General features: G+C 41.4%; 1 protein-coding gene across 1 annotated transcript in view; it reads right to left on the bottom strand.

The window, feature by feature from the left end:
* CE4H1orf21 (chromosome E4 C1orf21 homolog) overlaps positions 1-27446 on the bottom strand; it is a 230421-nt gene that overhangs the window by 202127 nt on the left and 848 nt on the right. The gene's annotated exons all lie outside the window — the stretch shown is intronic.

Here is a 27446-nt window from a genome sequence, read left to right as displayed (position 1 = left end):
AGCAGCCAACGGGCCCTCAGAGCCAAGCATATCAAATAATGTAGGTAATCATGTTGAGTAATACTATTTTTCATAAACATGAGGTGTGACCATTAAAGTAATAAAACTGGTTTTCATACGAGGACCGTCACTAGACTCTGAAGGCAAATTCAAAACAAGTTCAAAAAAGTGTTTGGTGATGGATATTCTTAGTTTCTGTTTGTCGTTAAACAATGGCGAGCTCTTTAAAATTAGTACAAAATGAACCAAAGCTACTCTGGAGACAGTTTTTCCCACTTGGACACACATGTGAGCACACACAATACACTATATGAATAATTTCTGCCAACTGCCTCCTGATTTAACATTTTGATTCATTTTCACAAAATCTTACCCTTGTACTATCATAAATTTAAATCATCCACTGTGGCAGCAAAAAATATTAAAATATATGATTCCAAATTCAAGGAGCAAATAATCAAGTGAATGAAAGAAAAGTCTTCTTTAGCATCTTAGAATTACAATGGCCTTAGCAAGCATTCATCCAAAATTGAGTAATTTTTGAGTAAACACTAGCAAAGAGAGAGAGATGTTCAGTTGGCCAAGAATATAACCACCTAGCTTGGTGAGTAAATCGTCTCTTTAGGAGGAGGATTTTGTGGCCGTGAAGACGGAGTTTATCCCTAGCAATCTTTTTGGCCTGGGACTATTATTTTATGTTACCTAAGTTGTTTTGAGTATGTGGAAGGGAGCAGGGCTTCCTATTATATTCTTGAGGAGAAGACTTAGAAAAGATCCTCTTCCTCTATGTTATAATGCCAAGAAAAGGTTTTCCCTGCCAACAGTGGAGGCACCACTTTTACCCTGGAGCAGCTGGGGCAGTATTCAGTATTAAACCTCCACCTCAGGTCAATTCACCTTCTTGAAATAATCAATGCTCCTGGAAGGAGATGAACTCCACATCTCCTATTTGCACATTCAAGTCAATTAGCAGGGAGGGCGGGCCTAACAGTCTTCTGGTTGCCTGGAAGCAGGGTGCTACTCTAACAAACCCTTAAAGATGAAGACAGTGGCTCTCGCATTTTACTTACCTTTGTTCCAAGATGCCTCTGCTATCTTCTCTTCTATTTCATTTTTGAAAGGTTCTTCAAAATCTACTAAATTGATTTCATGACTCATTAATGGGTCACCTCCCCCAGTTTGGAAAACACTGACCTATACCAGATGTTTTTGACAGTGTGGCCCACAGTCCACGTCCATCAGAACAGAACATGCAAAAAAAGCAAATTCCTGGGCTCCATCCCAGACCCACTGTAACAGATGTGAGCTTCCTAGGTCATTCTGATGTGCACTCAAGTTTGAAAATGCATCGAGACCATTACCCAGTCATAAGTCATAAGGAAAGTAAGTCCAAAGAGGCTACGTGGTTTTTCTTTTTTTCTTTTTTAAAAATTTTTTTTTTCAACATTTATTTATTTTTGGGACAGAGAGAGACAGAGCATGAACGGGGGAGGGGCAGAGAGAGAGGGAGACACAGAATCGGAAACAGGCTCCAGGCTCTGAGCCATCAGCCCAGAGCCTGACGCGGGGCTCGAACTCACGGACCGTGAGATCGTGACCTGGCTGAAGTTGGACGCTCAACCGACTGCGCCACCCAGGCGCCCCCGTGGTTTTTCAAGATCGTATTCCTAATCAGTAGCAAAGCCAACAGTGGGGATCATATCTCCTATATTCCTAGGGAGTGTCCTTTAAATACATAAGAACACCATTCATGCCCATCTCTGATCCAGTATCGCCCAACTTTACTTGATGGTCATGCCCACTGCTATATCTTCAATGCCTAGAACAGTGTCATGTCTGGGGACAGGGGTTGGGAAGAACCACAGAAATGTATGTCTTATCATTTTGAAAATTAGTGTTCCAAGAAGACAGGAGTACAAAATCATACATATGGCCGATCCAACAACCAGTGCACTGTTTAATAAGTATTGACCTTCATCAAATGCACCTCTGACCTAACAAAACAAATGATCTGAAAGATTAAAAAATGAAATAATGGAGGTAAAGACGCTTTACTCTCCCTTCATACAGGTAAGAAGAAAACATTACATAAATGATCCAAAGGTAGCCAAAAGAGGGGATAAACTAGTAATAAGAAGTGTCAGTTTTAGTTCCTAAATCATAAAACTTTTCTCAGATTCTAACAAAGGAATAATATCAACATAAAGCAAGTCATTCCAGGATACTAAATAAAACTATAGGTAAAAGAATAAAAATAGACCATGGAATTGGGACATTTACTGTCAAATTTGTGGTTTGGCTAGGCTTTCTGAGTTTACCTTTCTAATATCAATTTTTCCATCTGCAGGGCTCCTCCAGTTAGTTCAAGTTTACATGGGTCAAGCTTTAGGGTCCACAGTCATACAAATTCCTGTAGTATGACCAGTGCTTATGAGGATGCCACTGAATAATGTTTGCCCTCTCTTCCAGAAGCAGCCCAAGGGTGGTTTTCCCAGAGTCTAAAATCAAATTAATTCAATATGATTCACTGAACAACTCTTAACTTCTGGGTCCAGGGGGAGGCTATAGGAGTAGAAAGAGATATAAGTAGACTCTGCGGTTCTCAAGTCACATAATTTATTGCAAAAATCTCTCCGTGTGTACATAAGTATAAGGTTATTATTAATAATCACACAAGCAGGTACACAACGACCCCCATAATTACCTGGAAGGAAGGTGCAAGCAATTGTAATGTATACACAAGAGAACTTTTTTTCAGGGAAATATGCAAATATGGGGCAGAGTGATCTCCCACTGGCCCTCCTTCCTGGCTTTGAGACCCCTCCACCCTTCCCCTTCCTTGGCAAAGTATGGGTGGAAAAAGAGACTTGCAGGTGCCACCACCACACATACATGCACGCACATGAGCCACACTTTTAAGGGAAGAGAAAGCAGTAAAGGCAACGCGGACACATCCTCTGACTTTCCCTCCTGCATCCCTTGCCAGGATCCCACAGCGTTCTCTGTACCCGAGGGGTTGATGAGATAGATAGTCAACCATGTCTACAGATGCAAGGCCTTGAGCTGTTGAGCATTTTCTCAGAAACATACTTCCCTGATGACTCAGGTCTGACTGGAGTTACTTCAGAGATTTACTGCCAAGCTCTGTAGCTGTTCAAAATAAGAAGGAAATATTCTACACATTTCAAACAATTTTATAAACCTAAAAAAAAAAAAACCAAAAAACCCGACACCATTAAAATGCTAACACAGAACGTCTATCCTGACCCAAACCAACTACTCACTCCCATACTCTAATCATCAATTCTGTGAGATTTAGTTCAAATATACTTAACACCTGACTGCAAATACACTGTTAAAATTTTTATCAGGATTTGAGGCTGGGCTACACCTCTGGAGTTTGATGACAAATACTAGTGTGTTAAGAAATTCTCCCACATACGTTTCATCAGGCATGTACATACATCTACATCAAAACATGCATGAAGCCGCAACGACTCCTTTGCTTGAAGAATTTAAAAAACTACTCATGGCGAACCCTGCAGGATCACACCGGTAACACAAGTCCTCCAAAAGAGATAACAAAAAACAGCAGAGATTAGATTTCTTTCACTTGTTCTCAGGGTTTAAGGATGACAATATCTCGGGAGTTAATCCCTCTCAATGCATAAATGTGATGTCTTACATTGCTCCCCACCTGCAGTAATCAGCTAGAATTATCTCTAGAAAAGGCACAGGAAGAAATCTGGATTTTCCCAAGCAAAGCTGAACTGTCATTACTCAGTGTCTTTTTCTCTCTGTATGAATTTCTGTCTGTATGAGTAGCAGTAACAGTTGCATTTGTGCAAAGCAATGATATATTTTTATCCTATAACCGAGTCTTGTCATTGATAATGTCTCTTCCTCTCATATGGCTGCAGGAAAGCTCAGAGCCAGGTTTTCAGACTACCTTTAATATAATTAGGCAGCACCTTACAGAATACATTTCTAGATTTTAACACTCTTCTGGTTTCATCTGTTTGATCCATATGCCACTTTTGTTCTGCTTTCTTTGTCCTTATTAATGTGTTTCTTTAAGAAACAGACAAATAAGTACCTAAGCATTGTTTACCCAGTACGAGGCTTCCCCTAAGTGTTCACCACCTGTCAGGATGTTCCCAAGCATGCAGACATGTTCACATTACCCTGAGTCCATAATTTCTATCTTTAAGCACACATTCCTTTAAACAAGAAAACCCATCGCTGGCCTGCTGACCATCCCAAGGGATTGGTTCATCCTCTGAGTTTAACAGTGGATGGTAGTGCTATCTTCTTTTGAGTGGTAACCAAACCTAGCTTCATGGTTTCCTAAGAAAATCCTTGTTGTATCTGAGAGGATGATAGAAAAATAGGGATTCGGGAAGTAAAATAACTGAAAACACTGAAATATAAAAAGCACCTAATGATGTCATCTTTGTCACATGGTCCAACCCATTAAAAAGCCATCTGTATTCTACAACAAAGGAAGACAGAGTAGAGGTAAAGACTGTACATCCCAGTTCTCTCTGAAATTTTATTCGGTGATAAACAGCCATATCAAATAGTTCCTAAATATTCACTCATCTCTACGTAATATTGGGTGTCTCATTGACATGACTGGCACCAGGAAAGCATCACATAAATTTTGAATCTTGCAAACAGGTCCCGAACAGTGAGGCAAACCAAGTGGACTGAAAAATCTTAACTTGTGACAGAAATAATATACAGGACCTGGCGATCTCTAATAATAAACTCAGGATGAGGCATTTAAAAAGAAATTCATATAACCAAGAACTTTTAGTGATGATGGTTTTAAGAAAAAGACAGCATTAGGGGTGCCTGGGTGGCTCAGTTTGTTGGGCATCCAACTTCGGCTCAGGTCATGATCTCACAGTTCGTGAGTTCAAGCCCCACATCAGGCTCTGTGCTGACAGCTCAGAGCTTTGGAACCTGCTTTGGATTCTGTGTCTCCCTCTCCCTCTGCCCCTCCCCTGCTTGTGTTCTGTCTCTCCCTCTAAAAAATAAACATTAAAAAAAATTTAAAAATTAAAAAAAGAAAGAAAAAGATAGCATTGAACTTACCATGCCCTAATTTGAAAGCTACCCAGTAACCACACTTTACTGGAATAAGTAGACAAATATTCTTGATTATTTTGCAATCATGAATAAGGGAGTAGGGTTCTCTAATCCATTTGCAGAAGAGCCCTCTTACAGCCTAGAGAGCCAGCAGGTTTTCCAAGCCTTGTTTTTGCCAAAACCAAAACACTAGATGGGACCTCACTGACTCTTCCAATTCAATCAAAACTTTCCCATAAGGCACATATATTCATGTTTAAGTCTCCATGTTTATTGAAACCAAAACCTTACTGGCAATAAAATACAGAGAATCAATAGGGCATTTTCTCTAAAATAGAGATATTTCATTTATATTATCTCTATAAGATTTTAGAACTGCCTGAGAGAAACAACTCTAGTTGATACAAAGATTTAGGAGAAAAAATATTTTGGCAAATTAACTTTTTATTACATCAGATACAATTAATCCACAGTATATATTAAAAGAAAATCTGAAAACTGGTCACAAGTTTTCATTCAATACTGTCCATATACCGTTAGCCACCTCCATCCACATAAAATTTGTTGTAATTCATTTCAATGCACAGAAATACACTGGAAATGGGAGTGCTTGGGTGGCTCAGTTGGTTGAGCACCTGACTCTTGATTTCTCTTCAGGTCATGATCCCAGGGTCATGGGATCAAGCCCTGCCATGGGCTCCATGCTGAGCAAGGAGCCTGCTTAAGATTGTGTCTCTCCCACTGTCCCTCTCCCCTGCTCACACTCTCTCTTGCTCTCTAAAATTTAAAAGAAAGGGGAGCACCTGCGTGGCTCAGTCGGTTAAGCATCTGACATCGGCTCAGGTCATGATCTTGTGGTTTATGAGTTCGAGCCCCATGTCAGGCTCTGTGCTGACAGCTCAGAGCCTGGAGCCTGCTTTGGATTTTGTGTCTCCCTCACTCTCTGCCCCTCCCCCACTCATGCTCTATCTCTGTCTCAAAAATAAATAAACATATTTTAAAAATTAAATTAAATTAAAAAAAAAGAAATACACTGGCTTTGGTTGTTGTTTCAACACTGCCCACCAAACCAAAGGGTGAATCTAAGATATTTCTTGAGATGCTAATTTGATCAAAATCATTCAACATGTTCAAAAATTATGATGAGAGTATTAAATCCAAGATACATACCTAAAGCACTTCCTTGGTCTTAGTTAGCATAACTTCTCCTCCCAAGACAAATTCTGATATCCTGAAACATCCTTACCTATCCAGACATAGGCGTAATTATCAGGACACTGCTTCCAAAGCCGTATTTCCTAGATTAGCAAACTAATCACGGGGTTTTTTTTTTTTTTTAATCTATTACAGTTCTTTTTCTTTTCTTTTGCTTACCAGAACAATAAATTCTTTAAGAAGAATCTTGTAGCATATTTATTAGATACTATTTTAAAATTTAAGAAGGGAGACCTCATTTCTATTATATTGAAAAACTAAATTCCCTGCTGTCCCTATCCTTTCTTCTCCATAGTCTATCCCTTTTACTTCTCATAAGTTTGCCAGTTTTTCATACTTTATCCCTATTGTGATATATGTCTTTCCCTGACATTATACAAATTTATATAAATGTTTTGATTCTTTTCTGCGGTAGCTACTCTGCCGTGCTGCTTGCGAAAAGGGCATAAACAAGAGCAAAGCCAACTGACACTATAGCTTAGAAACAGTAAGGTATTACTCAGCAACCCACAGAGAAGGGAAATGAAACAATGAATACCCAGAGCCCCTGGAGTCACCACAACATTTAATTCAATTCTCTACGATTTGTCATTTGTCGAGGCCTGCCATGAACCAGGCAATGTGCTTGGTAGACAGTGAGCTATAAAGAAGGGGCAGGCCATGGGGACCAAAGGCCTCACACCACAAGGAGTTATTAATTGGTGGTCTATAAAGAACCATTAATTCATGACCAAGAGAGTTAAGTTACTTTGGTAAAGTTCACTTTCTTCTTATTCTTTTTGCTTTAATTCACCAAGATCCATCAAGAATCCCTTTGTTCCAGTCGGACACTTGGAAAGCGGGTTGTGTTACACTACACCCACCATCTTCCCATTCACCATCTTTTTTTTTTTTTAATGTTTATTTATTTTTGAGAGGGGGGTGCAGAAAGAGAGGAGGACGGAGGATCTGAAGTAGGCTCTGTGCTGAGAGCAGAAAGCCCAATGTGGAGTTTGAACTCACAAACTTTGAGATCATGACCTGAGTCAAAGTCGGATGCTAAACCGACTGAGCCACCCAGGTTTCCACAACCGCCCCCCCCACCCCCCGCCAATCACCATCTAAAGCCCACATCCCACCCCACACTCCACCTACATTCCATTACTACCTCATTTCATTTACTTCCTCTGCAATAGTGTGAGGTGATTTCCTTCTACAAAGGCTGAAGATCAGAATCAATTCCAACACAAGAGCCCACTCAGTGAAAAACACAAACAGAGCAGATTTCTGAAACTCACCTGGACAAAGAAACTACAAGCAAGTAGGTTAGCCAAGTCCTGACCTGAGGTCATCCCAACACTACAAAACAAGTTGAAGAAAACTTTCTTTGAAAATCAAGTAAGAATGAAAAAAAAATGCTGGACGGAAGACAGAAATGTTGGAAGCTCTCCATATTTCACTCTCTCAGCTGAAGTAACTCTCAGTAGTCTAGTATATAAAGAATGCTGATATCCAAACCCTAGGTCACTGTGAGAACAGCTGTGTGATTAAGGCACAGACTTTGTTCTAAAATTTTCTGATGGAGCATTGTCAGAACTAAACAAAAGGACCCTAATTTGCCATTTTTGTTATGCATGAGACTTCATCAGATTGGGATGCAAGAAAAAAGGTGGTGAAACCTGACCAGGCTTACAACAGCTTTTTCAAAGGTCAGACTATCCCCAAAGGACAGTAAAGCCTTCAGGGGGTATATGCCTTCACATTCTATCTGGTTAGCAGCTCAGTGAGTGTTCCCTATTTCTAAGTGCTTATCTGGGATTCTTTATGCCTCACAAATACCTAACACAGATAAAAATTCTCCTTGATCATAAACATTTTAACTTATAGCTCAATTTAGCAAAGCTCCAGGCCCTAGCAAATGACCCAAATAATAACCCTTTGTTGATCTGGATTCAGAATAATAAATGATGGATGGGGAAAAAAAAAAAAAGGCAATAAAAAGTCCAGCAGAGTAGTGCTTTCCCACTGATAGAATGGGTCCCACTATTGAGACACAGAAGAAAATCTCTTTGCAGGCAGGGTTTGCCAACAAGCACAAATACCCATACCCAGGGCTGCTACTGCACAATAAACATACCTCCTCAGTTCATTCAGCTGTCCGTCTAGGTAATGAAAAGTAATGTTTCAACTCAGGCTTTATGTTTGACTTGCAAATACACTACCACCAACAAAAATAAACCACTGCCCACTGCAATGTTACAATATTAACACATGCTTTCCAGTTTTAATAGAGCAAGTTTAAGGTATTACCAAGTGCACTGAGTCATCTACCTACTCAACAAGGAAATACTGAATGGCTGCAATTTCTATTTAGGACACTTTTCTCATTCTTTTTTTTTTTAAATCTTTATTTATTTTTGACAGAGAGACAGAGTGCGAGCAAGGGAGGAAGAGAGAGAGAGGGAGACACAGAATCCGAAGCAGGCTCAAGGCTCTGAGCTGTCAGCACAGAGCTCAACGTGGGGCTCGAACCCATGAACCATGAGCTCATGACCTGAGCTGAAGTCGGCCACTTAACCGACTGAGCCACCCAGGCACCCTGACACTTTTCTCATTCTTACCTGCCCAATCTCGTATAATTATCATCAAGTTATTAATTCTCCAACTGCTGCTCTTTCTTGTGATGATCATCTCAGGTAACAAAGTTAGAGCCAGGTTAGTAAAATGTGAAAATGAGAACCCAGACTCCTCACAGGTCACCTGATGGTTTCTGACCCCTGAGAGTGGAAGGTCACGACCCCCTGCTCCATCCGACATCCACTGGCAGTCCCTAAGCCCTTGCAATGCAAAAACCAGACCCTGGGTCTTCTTCACCACGACTTCATCATGACCTCACCATGACTACCAGCGCAATGAAGATATGTAACTTTTTATTTTAGACTTCTTTACATGGGATAAAAAAAGATAAACACCTACATCAAACATAATGTTCATGTGGCATCCCAGCTGCCATCAATGATTTGCTAGAGACCTGGCACATTTCTTAAATGCCCCAGTCCCTTCTTACGGCCCTAAGGGAAAACACAACAAAACAAAACAAAAACCCCATTTTGCTTCAAAGGTAAGCAGGTAAGAGATATAGAAGACCTATCGAGGGGCACCCGAGTGACACAGTCACTTAAGCATTCGACTCTTGATTTCGGCTCAGGTCATGATCTCGCGGGTTTGTGAGATCGAGCCCCGCATGGGGCTCTGACCCGACAGTGCGGGGCCTGCTTGGGATTCTCTCGCTCCCTCTCTCTGTACCACTCCCTCACTTGCTCTCTCATGCGTGCTCTCTCTCTCTCAAAGTAAATACACTTAAAAAAAAAAAAAAGAGCTATTGAAATAACCTAAGCCGATGTATTTTATTTACTTCAGAGGGAAAATGGCATTTGTGGATTTCTGAACTACGGTGCACGCCTGTGTTTAATACATGCACTCGGCGCTAAGCGGAGGTGACAGAGCACCGGATGGGACCCATGGGGGACGTTTTGCTTAGCTTAGAAAGATAATCTCACCTGAGAGATTTTCTGAGTTTTTCATATTAAATGTTACCAAATGTAGTTGTATATTCATTCAATTATGGGAAATACCATTTAGGTACCGACTTAATTTTTCTCACTCATTTTAGACATATGTCATAGTCACAGTTCACATCAAAGACTCAAGTTCATAAAGAAAGGGGGGTAGGGGACAGTGTGGCGAGGGAAAAAGGCCACTTAATCTCTTCCCTTGACTCTTTACACGCATGCAGCTGGCCCACTAAAGCACAATGTAACAGAGTGAGGCTCCTGTCCTTTGTCAGCAGTCCTTTAAAGGAGCAATCAGGAAAGCACAGTTTGAATGCATTTCTATATTCAATCGCGTGGTCTCTCGTGCGAGTACGAACCAGGCCCGACCCTGCTTAGCTTCCAAGATCGGATGAGATCCGGCACACTCAGGGTGGTATGGGCCCGGACTGAATGTATTTCTGTAAATTACAAGGTCATCTTCAGGACGTGTGGAGAAGACAAGCAGTGTCAACTGAACTGAATTTACCTGCATTTCCCTCGGAACTCTGAGATCCCTCCATGTCACTTAACAAATGATCTTCCACACGTTCTACTGTAGGTTATTCTCCGATGCACAACACTTGATCATCAATACCAGGGGTTCTTTTTCTGCTTTTCCAAGATCATTACCCCTCAACCCTCACTCTAATCCCATTTTTTTTGGTGGACAACATGTGAGATCCCAAGAAGAGTCCTAGGTAGTTTGGCTGTAAACCTGTCTCTGACGCGAGCATTTTTGCTGCACAGCCAATTGGCCGTAAGGCAACTCTGTGTAAAAGATAAAAAAAATAACCAGTTGACAGTGTGGTCTGACAGTCTGTTGCTTTCATCAACTGGCTGACAGTGTGGTTTCATTTCTCCATTGATGCAGTACTCCCATTTTTATATTATATAAATCTTAACCCTCACTGTGGTCTCAACAGTGGCACAGAGTTTGGGACACACATTTCCCATGGAACTTTGGAACCTCTATCAACGGACATATGACAAGATGCCAAGAACAACAGTGTAGGTTTTCATCACGGCACAACAAAAGGTCATTTACAAATATATATCCTAGTATTTGGAAACAGACGTTTCTTAATGAAGGAAGTCACATTAGCAAAAGAAGGAAAAGTGTGATGCTGAATGAGAAGATCAATCAACAAGCCAAAAAGAAATTATATACAAAAGACTTTGAAGATAAGGGCCTAAGTACACTTCACCAAAAAACACACAAAAAATCAGTCATTAGCGCAGCACTGCTGTGAATCAGTACTATACATTTTGTGTGTATTCAAACATTTTGTATCTCGCAGTAAAGTCTCTCTAACCTTGTTACTCATTTTTTATGTTTCACTATGTCCTTTTTAATGAATGTCCCTCTTTTTTTGTATGTGATTCTTTTATGGCACAACTTCCTTATGGCCAATTATCTGGCAAAAATGTTTGCAGTGAAAATGCTTGCAGCAACAAAGCTTATAGCAAAAACACCAGATATGCCAAAAAAGAGCCCTCAAAATCATTATTACAAGATCTAAACAAGTGATGGAAAACAAATATGAATCTCACATGCCATTTCATTTCTGGATATATTCATTTTACTTTTTTGCTAATCATGGGAGTTTATTTAATGCTATCTGGTTCCTTTGAAACCTGGGTTAGTCTGAGCTATTATAACAAAAAGTAAAAAACCAAAACAGTTGCAAGAGGTTTTATCTTCACACAGAGAATCATAAAACTCTTGCTTGAGATCATATGAAGGGAAAGTATTTTTCTTGACATTAGAAGCTAAAGCAAACTTGGTAGAGACTCAAATATAATGAAAATAGAAGAAATATGTAAAGATAGCTTCAGTATTATAAAAAAAGCAACTATCTTCCTAGGGCTTGGAAAGGCACACACACATCTACAGATTGCAAGATGAGCTGGGGATTAGCCACCTTCACTTTACGCTGACCTTCTCATTTTGATTAGAAAAAAGTTTTTCGCCACATACACTCCCACAAGACAGCAAGTCCAACAGCCTTCACAGAAGAAGCCAAGCAGCTTTGGGAGCTTTGGTTGGCTCCCAAGCTGAAGGCACACTAACCTGAAGAGGACAGAGATCTCAAGTAGCTCTGCCATAATGTCTACATCATTTTGGGAAGTCACAAATCCTGAGTAAGCCAGGTTCCCTAGCAACCAAATGTTCATTTGAATGTTCCTTCCCACCCTATCCCCTTCATCAGCTGTGTTTGCTCATGAAAATACCAGTGGAAAGAAGAGGTTGTAGCAATGGGGGGATTTTGAAGGCAAACTTGAAAAGCCTAATAATAATTATTAGCGCTGGGTCTGATCAGACCATGCCAAGTACTGACTCAGATAAATCACTAGGGAATGAGCTTCGTTTGCTGACATTACAATTTGGGACATCTAAGGCAAAACCAAGGGGAAAAAAAGGTTTTAAAATTTTGACAAGTTGAAGAAATAGATACATATAATCTCAGTCTCAGCCTCAGAAGGGAAGAGGGGCTGCAAAGGTTTTGCACAGGCATAGTCGAGACGGTTTCAGGGTGCAGCCTAATCCTAAGAATGGAAAACTAGGAGAGGCTTCAAATCAGAAAACAAACAGAATCCACCCCAGCAGGTGTCCCATTGCTCAGTCAAACCCTTTAAGGCCATCAAGTCTCTGAAAGGACACATCACAGGGGGAGAGAGCAACTGCTCAAAGCCACCAAAGAGGAGCAAACTTTAACACATGTCAAAAATTCACATAGACATTGTGAAGAGCTGCCACAATGGATTCAAGGTTTTCCTCTCTGAAATTTTAACGATTTAAAAATACTAACTCTTGGGGCGCCTGGGTGGCGCAGTCGGTTAAGCGTCCGGCTTCAGCCAGGTCACGATCTCGCGGTCTGTGAGTTCGAGCCCCGCGTCAGGCTCTGGGCTGATGGCTCGGAGCCTGGAGCCTGTTTCCGATTCTATGTCTCCCTCTCTCTCTGCCCCTCCCCCATTCATGCTCTGTCTCTCTCTGTCCCAAAAATAAATAAACGTTGAAAAAAAAAAAAATACTAACTCTTTGGGGCGCCTGGGTGGCTCAGTCGGTTGAGTCTCCGACTTCAGCTCAGGTCACGATCTCACTCTCCGTGAGTTCGAGCCCCGCGTTGGGCTCTGGGCTGATGGCCCAGAGCCTGGAGCCTGCTTCCGATTCTGTGTCTCCCTCTCTCTCTGTTCCTCCCCCGTTCATGCTCTGTCTCTCTCTGTCTCAAAAATAAATAAACGTTAAAAAAAATTAAAAAAAAAAAAATACTAACTCTTTGGGGCGCCTGGGTGGCTCCGGTTAAGCGTCCGACTTCGGCTCAGGTCACGATCTCGCGGTTTGTGAGTTCGAGCCCCGCGTCAGGCTCTGTGCTGACAGCTCAGAGCCTGGAGCCTGCTTCAGATTCTGTGTCTCTCTGTCTCTCAGCCCCTCCCCTGCTCATGTTCTGTGTCTCTCTCTCAATAATAAATAAACATTAAAAAAAATTGTTTTTAAATACTAACTTTTTGGGGGTCGGCCACCATTGAGCAAAAGGACAGATTAGCACCTGGAGTTCTTAAAAAGATACTCTGGAACAGAAGTTGGGAACATGGGATTTGTGGCCAGATGAACCTTCATGAAAACTCCATCATGTACTTCCTGTTGACTTCTTGACATCATGTAATCTTCTGTGTGGCTTAGCCTCTCTGAGTGTCAGTTTATTCATCAGTAACATGAAGTCCATATGTAATTCTTCATGGGACTATCACCTAGATTAAATGAGTTCATGTAGACACTGCATCTGGCATACAGCATATGCTTAATTAATGTTTCCTATTCATGATGCTATCCCTTCAAAAATCATCTCTCTCTGAATACAGTTTAGAATTGGCCATGAGGATATTTTGCATAAGTGGTTAAAAAAAATTACTTAAATGTCAACGAACCCATGACTCTGTCAGTAGTTGTGCCTGGAGATATAACTAACAGTCACTCATGTATGTACTCCACACAAGAACGTAAGGACATATTTCTTGATGCCTGACCCAGACATGAAAAGCAAATTTCTGTCTTAAAAAAAAAAAAAAAAGTCACTGTCACTAAATAAGAAATGAACAAAGCCAAGTGCTTCATATCTAACAGCAGCTTTTCTCAGGCGTCAATTTAATTACTTGAGCTCTGCGTAATCTAGCCTATTCCTGGGTTTGGACTTTTGCTGTTGTTTTCCTTCTCTTTTGCGATGAAACAGCCACGTAACACATGCACAACTCAATGTATAAAAGCAAAATGAACGTCTCTATTACCTACCTGTAGACTATTACAAGGACCTTGGACGTCCCAGGTGGAGCCATTCCTAATCACACCCTATCTTTCACCCCTAGGAAGGAATCACTGCTCCCTTGCTCTTTTTTATAATCTTTCCGTATATGAGTCAATCCTTAAACAATGTATCGCTTTAGTTTAGCATTTTTGGAATTGTACATGAATGGAATCACACTATATTATCTTCTATCTTGCTTTTCCACTCAACATCATGCTTATGAGATTCTTCCCTGTTGATACACACAGTTGTCAGCTACCCTCACTGCTGTTTATGATAAATGTATCACAATTTCCTTTCTCCATATACCGTCAACAGGCCTATGGACATATTTCAGTATTTTACTGTTGTGAATAGCATTGCTGCGAGCTTTCCTGCAGACGTGTAAGAGTTTCTCTGAGGCCATGTTTCCCAATGTTCTTCACAACCCTACTTATATAAAATATCATCTCAGAATGACAAACTAAAGTCATGAGACAAAACAGTTCCCACTCCAGGCCTGCAATTTGTTCTGCTACCCTAAAGACTAACAGGATCAGGGGACCATTTTACAAGGTACCCCAAACTTCATTCCAAAATCATTACACCAGTTTATATGGCCACCAGCATCATATGCATATTCTCTCTGCTCCATATCCTTGCACAGTGATTCACGGTGACAGATACAATCTGGTAGGGATGAAATGGTAACTCATCGTGGTTTTAATGTTAAAACCTATTAAACCACCTCTATGAGTAAAACAGTAGGGTACTGGAACATGAAGGGACAGATCAATTGAACAGAGTAGAAAATGCAGAAAGACAGCCAATTAAATACTTACGAAAATTAAGTGTCTGATAGGGGCACATCTCAAATCAGTGGGAAAAAAGATGGGACTTCTAATAAGTGGCTTTTGATATCTAGAGAGCCATGTAGAAAAAGAGAAAATTAGATCCATTCCCCATACAACAAAATAAATCCCAAACAGGTTGCCACAGACTGAAATGTTAATGATAAAACCACACAAGTACTAAAAGAAAATATGGATGTCCAACAGGTTAGTCATTATCCACATGTGGCTACTAAGCACTTGAAATGTGGTTAACTGTAACTGAGGAACTAAACTGGCAGTTTAATCTATTTTAATTAACTTAAATTGAAATTTTAAAATACTTAACTCAGTTATTGGAAAATTTTCATGTATGCTTGGAACAACCCGGTTATGTGAATTTGCTTTTCCAAAAGCATATTTTATGAAGTCTAAATCAAGTACTGATTATGAAACTTTCGTCACCAAACTGAAGTGTACAATAGGATAAAACACACATCAGTTCTTGAAAAATTAGCATGGAAAAAAATGTAAAATATCGCACTAATAATGTATTTTTAATGAATATGATTTATTGTCAAATTGGCTTACATACAACACCCAGTGCTCATCCCAACAAGTGCCCTCCTCCATGCCCATCACCCATTTTCCCCTCTCCCCCACCCCCCAATCCACCTTCAGTTTGTTCTCTGTATTTAAGACTCTCTCGTGGTTTGCCTCCCTTCCTCTCATTAATAATTTAAAAATACTGGGGCTCCTGGGTGGCTCAGTCGGTTAGGCATCCTACTTCAACTCAGGTCATGATCTCACAGCTTGTGAGTTCAAGCCCCACGTCAGGCTCTGTGCTGACAGCTTGGAGCCTGGAGCCTGCTTCAGATTCTGGGTCTCCCTCTCTCTCTGCCTCTCCCCAGCTCATGCTGTCTCTCAAAAGTAAATAAATGTTAAAAAAAAAAATAAAAGATAAAAATAATAATTTAAAAAGACTGATTAGTTATTGAGGTGATAATATTTTTGATATATTTGATTAAAGAAAATATATTATTAAATTCATTTCACCTGTTTCTTTTTACTTTCTTTAATGTGGCTACTAAAAATGTTCATATGTGGTTTCTAAAAAATTTTTTTTCTGCATCATCATTCAAATCCAAGAGGCAATAAAAGAAAGACTAATAAAACTGACTACATCAAAGAAAAAATTTACATTAAAAAAACATAATCTGCGGCACCGGGGTGGCTCAGGTCATGATCTCACAGTTCACGAATTTGAGCCTCACATTGGGCTCCCTACTGTCAGCATGAACCCGCTTTGGATCCTCTGGCCCCCTCTCTCTCTGTGTCCCCCCACTCTGGTACACAGGCTATCTCTCAAAAAAAAAAAAAAAAACATAAAAAAATAAAACACACAGTCTGGGATGCATGGCTGACTCAGTCAGAAGAGCAGGTTACTTAATTTCAGGGTCATGAGTTCAAGCCCCATGTTGAATACAGAGATTACGTGAATAAAAAACTTTTTAAAAAAGAAAAAGAAAACATAATCAGAGATAAAACACAAATGATAAGCAGGGGAAAAAATTGCCAGCACTGTCCATTCACCTATCCGTTTAGTTAAGGAAAAATCATGTTTTAGTCTAGGCTTTATGTTTGATTTGCAAATAAACCTCCACCAACAAAAACAATCATTCTTACTACAATGTAACAGCAAAAGACCAGAACAACCATATATCCAAATGAATAAAGTTTGGTATATTTACACAATAGAGTCTCTGCAGTTGTAAAATACAATGAAAAACTTTACATATGGCTCCAGAGTGATCTCTAAAATACAGTATTAAATGCAAAAAGCAAGGTGCAGAACTATAATATGCTACTTTTTTTCTAAGAGGGGGAAATGAAGATGTTTGCTTATATTAAATAGGAATAATAGGGCATGTCATATATGTCACACATACACACGTACACAAACACATACCTATACATACACATATGTTTATTTCCATAACTCTATCCATTGAACAATGACCTGCCCAGAGGAAATGAGAACTCCTAACACCTGGACTGTGGTCTCTAAATACCATGTACCACTAAAAACAATCTGAAATAGAAAAAGTACTAGGTAAGTCTGACATATCTTGTTATACTAGCAAGGAAAACTGTCACCAAAAACCACTACAGTCATGTCAAAAAAAAAAAAAAATCAGAAGCCAATTTAAAAAGTCTTCCATGTGCCAAAGATAATTCAAGCTTTGAAAGAGATAACTGCAAGGGATAGAAACACATAAACTGTATTAAAGTCCACGAGTTCAGAATACTTAAAAAAAAAAATCTTTCTTCTTCTAGAAAATGAAGGCATGATTCTGAATATTACTTAAAATGAGGGAATAAAACCAAGCATTAATTTTCCCATATAAGCTATACTGTGAGGCAACCAAATAACTGATATGGCTCATTTCTTCTTGATAGGAAAACTCCAGCTAACAAGTGTAGACCGGATGGCAGAATATCATCATTTTTACAACCTTTACTGAAACAATGTATCTAGACGATGACCATCAATAGTTCTTGATGGGGAAACTTGATAATGGGGATCAGGCTGACAACACCTAAATCCACTGCTTTCCTAAAAGAAGAAACAAGAAGGCACGTGTGGCTCCTGAAGCGCTATACCAGGAAGCACATCACACTTTTTGTGACGTCCCCTTGCCAAACTATCTGATCGGTTTACAGCAAATAAGAGAAACAGGAAAATAAAGTGAAGAGCACCAAGAAAGAAGATGCAATCAGCAAACTACAGAATGCAGGAACTCCTATAGAACAAATCCCTGTTTCTTCAACAAATAAACTGCCAGGAAAGAAACTTCTCAGAAGAGGGGAAAAATAGAAAAAGGGAGTCTATAAATAAAGATACAGGTATCTTTGGGAGCGCCTGGGTAGCTCAGTGGTTAAGCATCTGCCTGTTGATTTCGGCTCAGGTCCTTGCAGTCGTGAGATTGAGCCCGGTGACAGGCTCCACACTGAGAATAAAGCCTGCTTGGGATTTTCTCTCCCCCCCACCCCACCCCTCTGCCCTGCTTGCATGCACACTCTCTCAAAATAAAAAAAAAAAAAATTTAAAAAGAAAATAAATAAAGAAAAGAAAAAAAGTCCCTGAGCCTCAGTTCTTCCTTATCCACAAAGTAGAGGTAATGGTAGAAAGTTCCTCATAAGGCTGTCGCAAGCATTAAAGAAGTACATGAATGCATATAATGTACTTAGCACAGTACCCAGGCACAGAGTGAGCTACTCCATACATGTCAGCTTTTATTATTACTACTGTCAATTATTGCCATTGTTATTCAAGATCATGCAGCTAGAGTTAAGGGGTGGTAGAACTGGGATAGAATGTGCTGAATTCAAAGCCCTCCCTCTTTCCAGTGCCCTGATCCCTCACCCATCTCCACCCTGAGTCTCTCAGTAGAGACTGAAAACAAGTAAAAATCAGACCCCATGATAAGAGCCTCTTATTTTAAGACAAAGCTTTAATGACATTGCTACTCAAGGCTTGTAGGATCAATTAGCCATCCTTTGTTACAATGTTATAACTTAATGCATCTTTAACTGTTAATGTCCCTGATCAAGTAGAATGTAAACACTCAAGTATTTGAACCCCTTAAATCAATGTGCACACTCATAAATTCACAATGATTAAACACTGCACTATTTCATCATCCTCCCAAAATATGGCCTCAAATTTTAGTACATCAGATGCCAGTATAAATTATATAAAGCAAACCCCAGAATCCCAACATATAAAATGACCAAAGTGGTAAACATCAAACTTTGCATGTCGCACAAGCTAACATGACGTTACAAAGCTAAGTACCCATATCTTGACATCTTCCATAAGGTAAACATTTCCACTTTTATTTAACAACAGAATTCCAAATTCTGAGAAAACCTCTTGTTTTCTATTCTATTATTTCTATTTCTATTCTATTACTTCTATTTCTATATTGTTTTGCTTCTTCACTGGACCATTCTGACCACATGCTGATTCTCTTGCTCTGTTCATTCTCTTTCACTCTCCTTTTCCCATCACAGCCCTAAAGACTAGTGTTTTCTTCTCCTTTCCCTGGGCAATCTCATGCTAAGCCACATAGCTTCAACTACCAAATTTACAAAGATTCTCTCATTCATTCATTCATTCATTCAACAAATACATGCTAGGCACCAATTGTGTGGTAGTTGTCATGGGGATACAAGAGAATTAAAAACAGATATACTTTTACCTTCGTGGTAAATGGGCATCCACCCTCCATTGGGGGGTGGAGGTGGGTAATGAAGAATCACAAAGATTATGGTAAGTATATGCAGGCAAGGTGTATGGTGCAGTTAGAAGACAGAATAGAGGAGGGGCCCCTCGGAGGCTTCGTCAATTAAGCATCTGACTCTTGATTTCAGCTCAGCTCATGATCTCACGGTTCGTGAGATTGAGCCTTGCATCAGGCTCTATGCTGACAGCAGGGAGCTGGGATTCTCTCTCTCCCTTTTTGCCTCTCCCTCTTTCATATGGGCTCTTCTCCCCTCCCCACCCCTCAAAATAAATAAATTACTTAAAAGAGAGGGAGAGAGAGAGAGAGAGAGAGACTAGAGGGATCTAACCTCATCATGGAGGCCAGGGAATAATTCCCTAAGAAATGATGACTGAGATCAAACCCTAATTCTCACCCCTTCTCTCCTCTGAAATCTAGACCAGAATTTCAGTATATCTCCGTCTAAAAGCATATGAGCACCTAAAACTCAACATACTCCAAACTGAGTTAATAATCTTTCCTCTCAATGCATGAACTCTTCATCGCAGTAAAAGACAGAACGATCCATCCAGAAATTTTGTAATTATCCATTACCCCTTTCTTCACTCTCCAGTCCCAATTTGTCACCAGGTCCCACCAATCTTGCTTCCTAAATGCCTTTCCTGCCTGTCCTTCTTTTCCATATTCAGGCATTAACTCAGTGCCCATCAGCTCTCACCCAGTTAGGACCAGAGTTCCTCTGCTCTGACTCCAGTCTGTTCCCCTCTAGTCTCTTACCCACACTTGAAAGAAACTATCTATAATGCCAATGATGTCTCTCCCCTGTTTACAATCTTTCAATGCTTCTCACTGCTTACATTTTGGGCAATAAGTCCAAACTCTCTACCATGAGGCTGAGGAACCACACAGCCTCATCTCCCACTGTGTTCCATCACATGTGGAAAGCCCAGCCATGAGGACCCACATCCATACGTCTCCACATGATGCATGGTGTCTTCTGCCCGAAATACCCTACTTCCTCTTCCCTTTGCCCATAAACCCCTTTATCCCCATATGCCAGTCTGTGAACTAGTCTATGAATCCACGGTAATGTGAAAAAAATAGTTAGAAAGACAACGTTAGCCGCCCTCAATATTTTTAGAAATGTAAACAATACCCTAGAGGACTCTTGTGTAGCTTGAGTGTCATCCCAACTATGAAGCCTTCTCTATGTTGGGGAATCACATGATTTACTATGTAGGAGTACCGTCTGGGAGTAAAAACTGGGAGACTTTTAAGGGCCAAAGGGGTATATTAAGACCTATGTTGAGGGCGCCTAGGTGGCTCAGTCATTAAGCATCTGATTTCGGTCCAGGTCATGATCTCACGGTGTGTGAGTTTGAATCCCACATCAGGTGAGCTTGAGTCCTGGGCTTCAGGTGAGCATAAGCCCCGCTTTGGGTAAGCCTCACTTTTCTCTCTCCCTCTCTTTCTCTCTCTGCCCCTCGTGGGATTCTCCCTCTCTCTCTCTTTCTCTCTGCCCCTTGCTCAATTGTGCCTTCTCTCTCTCTAAAAAAAAAACAAAAAAACCAAAAAAACAAAAAAACCCCAAGTTGAACACCAGGCACAGTCCAGGGCTGTCCCAGGGAACATGGTCAGCCTACCTCTAGAGAGAATCCGCTCCTTTGTTCCCTCACCTCACAAAGCAGTGTCCGTTTACCACATGTCATGTGTTTGCATGTCAATTCACACGCTGGTCTGAGGAGTCCACAAAGGCAAGGCCAGGCCTCTTTATCTGTATCTCCAGCATCTCTCCAGTGCCAGGCACGGGATGACATGAAGCGTCATCAACAAAAGCAAATGTTTGTTTAATAAATTATCTGAGTGAGTAAGAAAGATTACATGCCTTAATCTTGGCCAACACACGAATTTAAAAATTCCCATTATCTTTTCTCATCCCACACTATACTTCCTCATTTGGTTAAAGAGGGTTTTGAATGGGAGCAAGGTCTCCACAGAGAAAAATTCTGAGCTTCAAACCAATGACCAGCTGTCAACCAACCAACAGCCATTCGCTTAGCATAATACATGCCCAGGGGGCACGAGAGATCTTATAACTGGGTGGGGTGACAAAAAACACATTAATGCAAATCAAAACTAATACAGAAACAAACAAACATCAAGTAAGTGCTATGAGCATTCACGGAAGGCAAAGGAGGAGGGTCTCTTATGGTCAGCAAAGGGTCAGAGACAGGATCTGATCTGAGACCTGAGATCTCAAGGCAGTGTTGGGGAGGGTGCTAGGGAGGCCACCAAGGATAAGCAGAAGATTTGTTTTGGAAGCTCTGTCTATACTGCCATGAAGGCCTGGCACAGAAACCAGAACATCTGAATTTTCAGCAAATACTAAGTGACTCAAAGAGGTTCCTGGATTCTCATCCCCTTCATCAAAATAGTAATAGTATCTTTCTAAAACATATAATGAGATACATGTTGCTTATTCCTGTATAACCTTTTCACTGTAAGAACTGTTACAAAATTATTTTAGGGAAATTGCTTCTGGCAGAACGTTCAGACAGAACTGCTGAAGTCACCTCTTGGCATGTATTAACTATCTGTGTCTTTGAAAAGTTCTCTGCAAGCCACAGCCTGGCAGCATGCAGCATCTCCTTGCTCCACACCTGGCCTTTCAATCTTCTCGTTTTAAAACTAGTAGTGTCCGGGGGCGCCTGGGTGGCGCAGTCGGTTAAGCGTCCGACTTCAACCGGGTCACGATCTCGCGGTGCGTGAGTTCGAGCCCCGCGTCAGGCTCTGGGCTGATGGCTCAGAGTCTGGAGCCTGTTTCCGATTCTGTGTCTCCCTCTCTCTCTGCCCCTCCCCCGTTCATGCTCTGTCTCTCTCTGTCCCAAAAATAAATAAACGTTGAAAAAAAAAAAAAAAAACTAGTAGTGTCGGGGTGCCTGGGTGGCCCAGTCGGTTAAGCGTCCGACTTCGGCTCAGGTCATGATCTCACGGTTCGTGGGCTCGAGCCCCGCATCAGGCTCTTGGCTGACAGCTCGGAGCTCAAAGCCCGGAGACTACTTCGAATTCTGTCTCCCTCTCTCTCTGCCCCTCCCCCTGCTCACGCTCTGTCTCTCTCTCTCTCTCTCTCAAAAATAAATAAACATTAAAAAAATTTAGAAATCGTGTCAATAGAGGGGGTTCCACTGCACTGTAAAAAACCCATATACGGACCTCCTTCCTTATCAACCCGGGTCCAGGAGTAGCTGTCATACACTCTAGCATCTGTGACGACTGGAATGAAAAAGGTCCCCACACTCCAGGAAAGACTAAACTTCTCATGACCTCCTCCCTACCCAGCTCAGGTGGGAAAGACCATGTCAGTCACCGAGTGGGGTGGAGTATGTCCTAACACGGGGTTTATCAGTGAAGTAACACTAAAACTACTGCAGTATCCATCACAGTCCAGCAACACACAGATCTATCACCGAAAGGGAATTCTTACCATTTTTCCTGCTCTGCTTTAAAGCACCTTCTTCCAAAGCCCTAGAGCACTCAGGATATTGCATAACTAGTGTTGGACCTACTTGTGAAGTACAGTTTTATAAAAAGACCAACCCAACTATGTATGCAATGAGTCAATAGGATATGTTTTTCTAGTAGTTGTCCCCATTAATACTTTTTCTCCCACTGACTCCCTACTGATGGGGCTGACGTAGGCTACAAACAAACGTACGGGGAGAACCAACAGTATCAGGTCTTTGCTAAAGAATCCTTACTTGGCATAAATGTGTCCTGTAAGCTTCTAAAATTTTCACGGAGAGCAGTAAAACCATAACAGATGAGGAAAAAGTTGGTTCAATTTACAGTAATATTTATTTAACCAAAGGAGAAAAAAACAAGTAATGAGGATGACATTAAACAAGGCATTCTACTTCTGTCATCAGTAAACAGATTTTGGTACGCAGCAACACCTTTCAATGGTGCCATGAAGAAAATCTCTGAAATGCTTTTCAAGATTTGTTATCCACATCTTGAAAAATAACAGTCATCACTGAGATGGTCCTTTATTATCCAACACTGGATATAATAGCTAAGTGAGGGGGCACCTGGGTGGCTCAGTCAGTTGAGCGTCTGACTTCAGCTCAGGTCATGATCTCACAGCTCATGAGTTCAAGCCCCACCTTGGGCTCTGTGCTGACAGCTCAGAGCCTGGAGCCTGCTTCAGATTCTGTGTGTGTGTCTCTCTCTCTCTGCCCCTAACCCACTTGCATTCTGTCTCTGTCTCTCTCAAAAATAAATAAAAACATTAAATAAAATTTAAAAAAATAGCTAAGTGAAGATGCAAAGTACCTCAGCTATTATTAAATGGCCTAAGAACCTCACAAAATCCAAAATATAGTGAAGTCAAAATTGAACACAAAGGCAAAAAGATCCCTAAACTCGGGGGTGCTCTGATCCCATGTGGACTTGAACTCATGAATGCTATAAATGCATTCACTAAGATGGCATGAGCCTGTGAAACAGGCACAGGCAGGAACCTGCTGGAAGATCTAAAGGCTTGATGGAGAGAAGTGGGTGGGATTAATAAGGAAGATGTAGGGCAAAGTAGGACAAGGTAGAGGGGCCCTGAGGGCAGAAGGAAGACAGCACCCTGGATGCCAGAAGTCTAAGCTTGAGCAGAGGTGGGAGGAGTCAAGGAGAAAGTGGGCCTGGGGATGGGGTTAAAACACTGGAAAAGTGATTGTTCAAATACAAAATACCCAAGTCTCGCAGGCAAAAGTAAGGTGGAAGGGTAAGAAGCAAGAAAGCATATGGGTGAAAATCTGTGGGACGGGAAGCCATGTTAACACTCCTGAAACGACAGAAAGGTGAAAGGGATATTTGGCAAAGGAGCAAGGTTAACAGGCAGCTAAGGCAGTTAAGAGGCAGAGTCAAGGGTCGCTAGTGGCCTGGGGAGCTCACTGCAGGAGGCAGGTCTCCACTTTCCCCATTTTAAGTTATTTTAGAAGAAGCAGCAGTGACTATTGATTACTGCCTCCCTTGGAAAAATCTGGTAAACCAAGAGTTGGGACTACCTGAGTCTCCCCAGACCCTCTCCCCCACTCCTAGATCCAGGCACGTTCTGGGAGAGATTCCAACACAGGAAACCCTAAGTGCCATGGCTCCAGCACAAAGTCCGGTAAGACAAGGTACAAGATACATGAAAGGACTCTGAAAACCGTAATGCACCCTTTCAGTAGGAGGCGCTGTTACTCACTGAACCCCTTGGACAAAAGAAATAAAGACGGCAGTCACACTTCACGCTACTGAGTGAAGAAATATTTGTCAAAGATGGATATTATATATAATCCAAATCAACATGCCCCTGACTAGAAAATCCAGTAATCTGGTATGTTTTCTGGCCTGTCAAATACTCTTCAACAGCTAAAAAAATCCTACCTGAGGCAGAATATGGAGCTCTTAATAGGCTCTCATACTGATTTATTAAAATGGAAGTCCGCAGCTAATGTATTTCCAAGGAGTTTTTTGACACATTACGGACCTTAACTAATTAGGTTAATTCAATTCAATTCAATCAGTCACTGAGTAACTTCCAAGTACAAGGTAGTGAGTGGGCCAGCTACCACGGGGGTTGCTGTTGGGGTTGCAAAGACGACCAAAGCTGCCTGCCTTCCAGTCGCTTGGGCAATTACTCTTCCGAATTTCCATTTCGGATTGGGGGAGATACCTCTCCTCTCACAAGTGGATAGAGAAGGTAGTCTTTACATTCCGGGACTGGCCTACAACCCAGGAAATCCATTTTCCAGGAACATATTCCATAAAAAAATAAAAAATAAATTAAAAAAAAAAAAGGAAAGGAACTTCTTAATACCTGCTGACTGAGGCGCGGCTGGGTGCTCCTTTCTACGTTCCTCCTAGCCCAGCTTACATCCAACCACTCTTGTCATGATTGCATAACCAGAGCATGTCAAGTTGTTTCTTGTTGCAACTGTAACTTGTAAAATTAAACTTCAGAACTGAGATAGTCAAGCTAAATAATTGCTTACTTTAAAAATATGTACATATGTAATTTACATGCCACTTTCGATAAGCCCTTGAATTATGATCTCTTAAAGTCACAACTGTCACCAGTTTCTAAAATACAGGTTCAGTGTTGCAATTCTCCCTGCAGACAGGCCCTATCCCTGTCTTTAGTTTCCTAAGCAATATTTTATACCTAGTCTATTGCAATCTGCTTTTCATGTTTTAACAAGAACTTAATCACAACACTGATTTCTCCCATGCTATGGGACTTCTAAAATTCCAAAGAAGGACCAGAAAATGGCCCAAAATGCACTTGTTTGTGCCTTAGCACCAAGTTGTACTGGTAAGTTCAAGTGAAGCTAGTGCTATTCATCACACTTAGGGCCCTCCATGAGCGAGTCCCTGCCGTCTCCTTCCTCTCCTGACCTCACGAGGAGAGGTGCCATGACACTCACTCACTCTCTCTCACTCACTCTCTCTCTCTCTCTCTCTCTCTCTCTCTCTCTCTCTCTCCCCGGAGGCCCCAGGAGAAAGGGGGCCAGCCATGAAGAACCTGGAGGAAACCACTCAAAATGTTTGTCAAGGCTTGCCTGGTGGAAAATCCAACACAATGCTGAGGCACCTGGAAATGATACTCATAATTGGGCAAACCACCTTCCTCCTTGGTAGGATTTTTGAATGGGTCACAGCAAGTAGTGCCAATTAATGAACAAGCTCTTGATTCGCACACTGTGACTCTTCAAGAAGCTCAAACCACTGCAAACAGTGGGCTATTAATTCCCAGAAATCCATGTTAGATGATAAAATGAGACAGGGAGAAAGGGGTGATGAATAAATTACTAGCCAAGAAAACAAAATGATCAGTTCTCTCCAAGAGTAAAAATGCTGAAGAAGGAAGCTAGACCCTCAGGGTTCTCCCAGGATGAACTTTCAACATTGGATATAAGACCTCTCCACCAACCAAGGGCCATTTTTCTTAGGATATATGTTCTGATGGAGATAAGCCTGACACATTAGCAGGCACTCTTCCTCAGGCATCGGCTCATCTGAGAGCTAAGTTTGCTCGCCTTCGTTGCTTTTCCCAATGGCCCTCCAGAACCGAATCTGAACCCCGTCTGCCCAGCAGGAAATGTGAGGGGGGAGGTGACATTTCAATGCTGCATTTTGTGATCAGTGAAGTGCTGGTCCCAGCAAAGGTTTAACGCAGATAAATACACTCAGATGTCCTATCACTGACACTTCCCACTTCACAAGGAGCAAAACAAAAACTGGCGATCTAATCTACATTAGTTTCCATGTCTGTTCAATCCTATTTTCCAAACAGCCAGCCCAGAACATACTCTATTGGTCCTAAAATCCATCTCTGGAAGTATGAAAAAGGGGAGAAAACCCCCCCAAATTGAGCATCTTGGACTTAAAAACCCTCAAAAACATCACTATCTCCCCACTGGAGAGCTAAATAGCCCAGACCCGTACTACCCATGATTTTCTTCGGCCCTGGTACATTCCAACTCTACCAAACTGAAAGGTTATTATTAGGTGAAAGGTGAGTCCATCCCCTTGAGTAGGGAGGTTTTCATAACATCTGTCTGTGTAATGAACGTGTCACTTCCCCCAAACAGTCCATAGTGTTTCCTTACCAAAAAAAAAAAAAAAAAGTGTTTCATGGAATCTATGGTGTGTCAGCCCCCCTCCCGACGTCTGAGTCAGAGCCCGTGTGTGCCTTCACAGAGGTTCTGGATGATCAGGGTGTATCACTTTCAGAGTTGCTCCAATAGCTGAACTTATGGCTGTCTTCCAGCCACACACAGCATAAGCACGATCTATTTTAAAACAAATTTCCTAACCCACACGCGATGGAAGATAACTCAGACAGAGGTAGGTTTCCTACTAACAAATCACTTCTAGCTCCAACCGTGTTTGTCATCACTCAGGATGAATGCGTGTTTCTGGGCATATATTTTTATCTTTGACCATGTAACTCCTGGAGCAAAGAAAGCCACCTGAAATTTAACCAACGTGCCTGAGCCAATTCAGGGCTTTAGAAGAGGAATGAATGGGAGATGAGAGCCCTTAAGCTCTCATAGGGACTTCTCTCACACAAACAGTAGGTGGGGGGGGGGGGGGGGGGGGGAATCCCTCCGTAGAGGGAGGAGGCAG

This window comes from Puma concolor, chromosome E4 (assembly GCF_028749965.1).
Source record: "Puma concolor isolate L17-30 chromosome E4, mPumCon1.1.hap2, whole genome shotgun sequence".
Lineage (NCBI taxonomy): Eukaryota > Metazoa > Chordata > Mammalia > Carnivora > Felidae > Puma > Puma concolor.
Note: the sequence above shows the minus strand (reverse complement) of the source record. Positions and strands in the feature narration are given on the sequence as shown.